Source organism: Arachis ipaensis, chromosome B08 (assembly GCF_000816755.2).
Source record: "Arachis ipaensis cultivar K30076 chromosome B08, Araip1.1, whole genome shotgun sequence".
NCBI classification, from domain to species: domain Eukaryota; kingdom Viridiplantae; phylum Streptophyta; class Magnoliopsida; order Fabales; family Fabaceae; genus Arachis; species Arachis ipaensis.
The window spans coordinates 66,213,920-66,221,646 of NC_029792.2; the positions used below are offsets into that span (position 1 = coordinate 66,213,920).

Sequence of the window (7,727 nt, forward strand, 5' to 3'; positions counted from 1 at the left end):
CGGTGTCTCAGTTCTCGGTGCTGCTTGGTACACCGTTTTCCTTTTCCATTTTAGATTTTCTTAATTTATTTTTCGTAACCATATGGTATGTTTCTTTCTAGGGTTTATTCCTATTCCGTCTTCAATTTTAAGGTTTATGGAGTTTTGCATTGCAAAAACTTTGAATTCATGCTCAATGAAATTTTGGTATTATAGTCACTGATATTGTTGATAATTTCTGTTAATGGTTGGAATTTTTTTAACATTTATTTAATTTTTAGTAAACCATATTGAGTCTTTTGTCAAATTGTGTATTATAATACTCTGGCAACCAGAGTGCTTAATGAAGTGTTAAATCAATAAGGTGGTTTAAGTGTATTTGAATAAGGTTATTCTTCAATCGAATGTGTATTAGTGTGCCAAAGGTTGATTAATTTTGAGATATGGATTTGGCTGTAGATAAAAGTGAATTACAAAACCTTGTTTAAAGGGAGTAGTTTCTGAGCCATTGAATTATGTGGATCAATGTTTATGATAGTGAATTGGGTGATTTGTGATGATCCTTTGGCCCTTTTCAAAAGAGTTTTTTCATGTGGGGTTTGAATTGAATGCATGGCTACTTTATTTTTTCGTTGGCTGTTCTATGTTGCCTTATAGTACTCTCTATAGCAGCATGACAATGGGGGCCACTTTGATTTTTTGGGTATGGTGTAGCTGTTGCCTACTAATGTTTCCAAGTTTATCAACTATTTAATGAATGCTTATCGGGGATCTTTATTTCAGGTCTGCTGCTGCTCCTTTGTGATTGTTTGCTTTTTCTGAGGATAGCTTCATTAGTTGCAGCACTTAGTGGTTTGTATTCATTGCAAGTGTACATTGATATACTATTTGATGTTGGAAATGGAGAGAGACTGGCCTTGCACTTATCTCTTATTTCAATATATCTGGCAAGTGTTTCATTCTAAGCTATAAAAATCTCCCACGCTTGCTTTCACAAAATAATGCAGAACATTGTCTGGCACCAAAGTTTGTGATAGGAACTCTTCTAGTTTTGCCTATCTTTTGCATTTAGTCCCTTTATTAAGAGATAAAGATATAGAGATTTGACTTTATTTATTTAAAAAAAATAGAAATTTAGAATAATGTAAAAACAAGATTCAATAGAGTATCTTTAAAGCTAAAAATGGTAACTATAATCTACCCCTTTTTAACTTTAACCTTTACTTTCGCATTGCAACTTCAAACTTTTCAAGATAATGACCGTAGTCATAATGTGCACGTTAGTTGAGTGAACCATTAAAATGCCAATTAACATGGATTACTAATATTGATTTATTAATTTTTTTTAAATCATTTCCTTAATTTATGAGTTCAAGTAGAATTGCGTAGTTGTTTCTAACCAAAAGTAGTGTTGTACATATTTCAAGGAAACTCAATGTGCATTTGATAGTTCCTTTTATACTCAATGTGCCTATTTTAGATGGGAACCCATGTTAATACAAAAAGTTAACTTAATAAGTGCAAAAAAATTGTACATTAATATAGGAACTTAAAATTGAGCATTATTTGGTATTCCGTTTCTGAACTTAATTAATTTTGACTTTGTTTTGTGAACATGATAATTTTTTCGTACTGAAAAAGACAACAGAAGTTAAGTAGTTGCTGCGGCACCATTTATAACAACTACATATGGCATCTCAAAATGAAGGAACTAAGCAGTAAGTTTATCTCGTAATTGCCATATATAATAATTTGGTAGCACATTTAACTAGGGTAGTAAGCGGATATATGGTAGCTAGATTGTCACTATAATTGACCTATTAGATCATGTTTAGTAAGTTCAGATATTTGCATTCTTAGGTTTAATCATGTTTTGTCAAAGGATTGGATGGATTTACTAAGATTTGAGAACGAGTACATAGTTGGTGTAAATAATTTTTTAGAGTTTGCCTTCGTAATTGGAAAATCGGTTGGAAAAGAAATCCAATGTCCGTGTGTAAAGTATGGAAACACTTATTGGCGTGAACGAGAAGACGTATATGAGCATCTTATTTGCTATGGGTTTGTCGAAGGTTATAAACGATGGACTAATCATGGGGAATTAGCAATCCCAACAATTGTAAATAGTGACATGGATGATCGAGGGGGCATTGATGATATTGACGGGTTGCTGCGTGATGCATTCGGAAATATGACAAATCTTGAATAGGGGAACAACGGGTTGAATGAAGATGCGAAGAGATTTTATAAGCTGGTAAATGAAGTAGGTCTAAAATTATATCTGAATTGTACTACTGGATTTTCGAGACTATCGTTTATCATTTGTCTTTACCACTTGAAATGTCTATATGGTTGGAGTAACACATCTTTTACCTCCCTCTTGGAGTTATTGAAAGAAGCTATACCTGATTTGAACATTCCCACTTCTTTTAATAAAGCTAAGAATATGGTTAAAGACTTGGGTCTTGACTATGAAAAGATTGATGCATGTCCTAATGATTGCATGCTGTATCGGAATGAGTACATAAATAACTCAGTTTGCCATACAAAAATCATCCGATTACTGTACCTGAACTGCATTTTAGAAAATTAGTTCAATTTTGGAGTCTTGATATCATCAAAGTAAGTTATTTTCACAAATTTTTTGGCTTTATTAATGGTATCATGTATTTAACTAACTTTATGTATTTTTACATTACAACAATATTTAGGTTATTTCTGACAAAAATCGTGAAAATAGATCCAAACAAAAATGGAATCATCGAATGGGTCCAGTTAATTTTGAATTAGTACGCGCTGAATTGGTATTATATTTGTGCTTCGCATTTAAGTATCTTTGCATCTTTCATGTCATCTGTGTTGACTTCGAGTAATCTTGGTGGTTTCTTTGTAGCGTGCAAAAAAAGAGGGCAATGAAGATCCATCACAGTCTGAGATGTTTGTTGTAACTCGTACTAACAAGAAAGGAGAGACTGATTCCGGAACACAAGAGACGATTGTGAGTTGTTTAGTTTAGTAGAAATGTACACTAAAAGAAATGTGTAAATCATTTTTTATACTTTCAGCATATGCGTACATGAACTTATTTCAATTTTCCTTTTGTGTAATAGGATCATCTTCAATATTTGAAGCAAGCTGGATACAGTGATGATGAAGCGCTTCAAACGGTTTTTAGAAAGGAGAGACATGGTAGAGTTCGTTTCTATGGTCGATCAGTCACAAAATCCTCTCTTAAAAAGGATAAGCAAATCTGATAAATGCAACAACAACATGCTGAAGTGGTTTCAACTATGGAGAAAAATCAAAATAACTTAACTTCCAAGTTGGATGTTTTAACGAGCTTGATCAAAATGGTGTTGCAACAAGTTAATCCTGGTATGAGTGCGGAACAAGTGCAAGTAATGATAGAAGCTGCCCAACAATCTCCGCCTGATACAAGTAGTGCACCAAATGATGCGAGGCGAAGCATTCCTCCTTCATTGTGATCGAACCATGTGTCAAAAGATATGGAAGTAAGTACTGTCAAAATTAGTAGTTAAATTAATAGTGGCTGATTGCTGTTGATGTTAATTTTATTGTTGATTTTATTGGCAAATTGGCTCCATGAGTACGTATTGAATAGAAGGGTAAGAAACTAATTACGAACTAAGATGCATAACCTACCATTGTTTCTCTTCAGAAGGTATAGAAAAATAGATAAAGCAATAATAATACATGAAGGTGAAGGGGTAGCAATCAGCATTGAATTAGTACTCAGTAATATATAGCAATCAACATTATTATTATTTTAAAATTTACTTTGTCTATTGATTTCACACTCAATCTGATTTTTCTGTTTCGTTGGTGTTGATTACCTGATTTGTTTGATGGGTTGGAAGCTAATAATAGTATTTCGGTATTACCTTATTTTTTAAGCTTCTATTTTGGTTGTGGTTGTTTCTTTATGCTGAATTTTTTTTCAGTTTTAAGCGACTTCAACAGGGGAGTTGAAGTTCCACTCAAAGATAGTTTAAAAACATAAACATTACCAAATGGCTCAAAACCACATGCAAATGCTCCTTGTTATTTAGTGGTTGAAATTTTCATATTGATTGACTGACTTAACTTGTGCTCCATATTCATTACTCAACTACACTGCATGCATCATCAAAAATATTTTTGTTCTGTTCTAACTTCTTTATTTCTTTTGCTAGCAGGAGGACATGATGTGAAGAAAATATGTTCTATACAAATATAAGATGGGATGGGTCTTATAATGATTTTGGTTATCTAAATGTATTATTTTGATGTGTTCTTTACATTTTAATAAGAGACTTTATCCGATAATACATGCAATGGATAAATTACACCCTATTTTGATTAGTATTGTAATGGATATCTACTTTTTAATGAAACTTTTATGATTACATTTATTGAATTTCTCATTCTTCGATTTATTTTGTCATTATCATCATTTTGGAATGTGATTATGCTTTAAAAAAATTCATAAAATAAAACAGGTTACCATAGATAAGTTTTGGCCACGGTTTTAAGGAGGGGTGACCATAGATAAGCTATGGCCACAGTGAAAACAGTGACTATAGATAAGGTTATGGTCACGGTTTTAAGGCGGGGTGACCATAGACGCTATGATCATCACGGCAAAAAACCGTGACCATAGATAAGGCTATGGTCACGGTTTAAGGAGGGGTGACCATAGGGGCTATGGTCACGGCTAAAACTGTGACCATAGATAAGGCTATGGTCACGGTTTTTAGGTGGGATGACCGTAGAGGCTATGGTCACGGTTTTTGGTGGGGTGACCATAGAGGCTATGGTCACGGCCAAAACCGTGACCATAGATAAGGCTATGGTCACGGTTTTGGGAAAGGGTGACCATAGAAATAGCTATGGTCACGGTTTTGGGAAGGGGTGACTATAGAGGCTATGGTCACGGTCAAAACCATGACAATAGATATGGCTATGGTCACGGTTTTTGGTGGAATGACCATAGAGGCTATGCTCACGGCCAAAACCGTGACCATAGATAAGGCTATGGTCACGGTTTTGGAAAGGGGTGACCATAGAGGCTATGGTCATGGTCAAAACCGTGACCATAGATATGGCTATAGTCACGGTTTTGGGTAGAGTGATCATAGAGGCTATGGTCACGGCCAAAACCGTGACCATAGCCTTATCTATGGTCACGGTTTTGGGAAGGGGTGACTATAAATGCTATGGTCACGGCCAAAACCGTGACCATAGATAGGCTATGGTCACGGTAAAAAACGTGGCCTAAAGTGTCAGAATTTGAACATTACAACTGTGACCATAGAAACCGTGACTATAGATAAAAAAAACCATGACCATAGGTCTATGGCCACGAGAGAATAGGCCACGGCGGAAAAACCGTGACCATAGACCTATGGTCACCCTTTTCACTACCGTGACCATAGACTTTTTTTTTGTAGTGTGTATTGTGTTGCTTAATCATATGCATCCATATGTTATTCTTATGCCTTAATGACATATTAATCCTTAATTGTTTAATTATGTGCTCTACACATACTTAAAGCTAATCATTTTGGCATAATGCTTCATTTGTGAAATTAGATTATAAGCTCACCTAAAAACAAATTTTTGAAAATTCTTAAGTTATATGGAGTATGCTCGCTATGTTAATCCTCAAATGCATTCTAAATCTAAAATTAAAGATAATCAAGTTATCGAATTAATAAGGTTGTGTCATACAATCATTTATTCTAAAAATTTAATTAATTAAAAAAAATAAATAATTATATATTTATGACGCCGTCTCCTCGTGCAAGAATTTGTTTTTTATTTGTCCAAATTTTTCCACAGGAATTTTTTTTTCTTTCTCTTTTATTTGTCTTGTTCTGATTTCTTTTATAACGGAAAATAAACTCTATGTTTAAAATAAATCATAAAAATGCTAATGTCATATCATGATAATCATTTAACCTAAAAGTTTAAGTTATAAGAAATGTATATATAATTTGTTATATATATCTCACTGAAAAATAAAAGTGGGTCGTCTAATAATATGTCGTGATTTCAGAATGTTAAAGAAGTAATAAATATACGAGTCTTTCTAAAAAAATAACACTACACTTTTAAGTTTTCTTCTTAACTAAGTTTAATTAAATTAGTTAAATATAACAAAAATCAATTATAATTAGTATTATTCTAAATCTTACTATTTATTTTGGTTGGACTTGATTTATAAAAAGACTTAGATATATAACGTTATTCTTTCTCAAATACATATATATTATTCATTTAATGCAAATTTGATTAATATGATATTAACCTAAAAAAGTTAAAAGTTTTAAGTATCTTGGGTGCATCATACAGGATAATGGAGAGATTGAACAGGATGTAAATCATAGGATCCAAGCAGGTTGGTCAAAATGGCGGAGTGCATCTGGTTTTATATGCGACAAAAAAGTGCCTTTAAAACTTAAAGATAAATTCTATCGCACCGCTATAAGACTGGCTATGCTGTATGGTACGGAGTGTTGGGCGGCTAAAGGGGAGCACGAACATAAGCTGAGTGTGGCAGAGATGAAGATGTTGAGATGGATGAGTGGTCATACGCGATTGGATAAAATAAGGAATGAAGATATAAGGGAGAGAGTTGAAGTAGCACCCATTGTGGAAAAGATGGTTGAATCGCGTCTCAGGTGGTTTGGACATGTGAGAAGAAGACTGATAGAACATCCAGTCAGGAGGGTGGATGAGATGGAAGATGGACAAAGGGCGAAAGGCAGAGGAAGACCTAAGAAGACCATCCATAAGGTGGTCAAACGAGATCTACATGTAAACGGTCTCTCTATAGACATGATACATGACAGAGCACAATGGCGTCGTTTGATTCATGTAGCCGACCCCACTTAGTGGGACAAGGCTTTGTTGTTGTTGTTGTTGTAACTAGACTCATTCGTCAAGATCTAAGTGTATACGCCAAGAGTCAGATGCAAAGTATAAACAAGTGTTCAAATGCTAATAACATTATGTATTTAAACACAAACTAAATTATCACGGAAAATTTCGTATACTTGGCTCGGCTCAGACCATTACTACATGTGTCAAATGGTTTTGGATTATGCTAACCACGCACTTAATATAGGTTGAAAAGTTCTCTTTTTCCAACTTGTTTCCTGAATTTGGTTGCATTCCTTAAACATAGTTTATGTTTCATTTTGGCCCCTTAACTATAACATTAGTTAGTATATTATGTTATTAATCATTTAGATTCTTTCATCTGTCGGAAGGCATAATAGCAAAGATAGCAAGCTTTTCCTATTTTTGAATAGTAGTTTTTATAGTCTAATCCTAAAAATATCATGTTACTTGGAGCTAAAAAGATTGCTTGGTTTCAAAGCAAGTGCATTAATTATTTGAAGGTACATTTTAATTATTGTTAAAGCTGGACATGACCGCGAATAAGTGTTATATGATCTTAAAATAATCATATAACTCACGGTATAACTATACTTTAATAATTTAGTGAAAGCAGTAAAGTTAAAAGTTATTATTGTTAGAGGGTTTAATTTGTGGGATGATGAGTAGAGTCGAATATGAGAATCATATTTACATGAGTCACGTAAAACAACCACAATTATCGATTCTACTTATTTAATGAAAAGTATAGAAAATTAACTAGTAGTTAATTAACATTAACTAGTTTTTCTTTTTTAATTTTTAATTTTTTTTAATTTTTTTAAAGATTTAGGTTTAGAGTTTAT

General features: G+C 33.4%; 1 long non-coding RNA gene across 1 annotated transcript; it reads left to right on the forward strand.

Annotated features, from left to right (window-relative positions):
• On the forward strand, positions 1,598 to 2,949 carry LOC107611955. The gene is made up of 2 exons (XR_002352554.1): positions 1,598 to 1,697; positions 2,873 to 2,949. It is a non-coding gene; the product is annotated as an uncharacterized LOC107611955 (long non-coding RNA).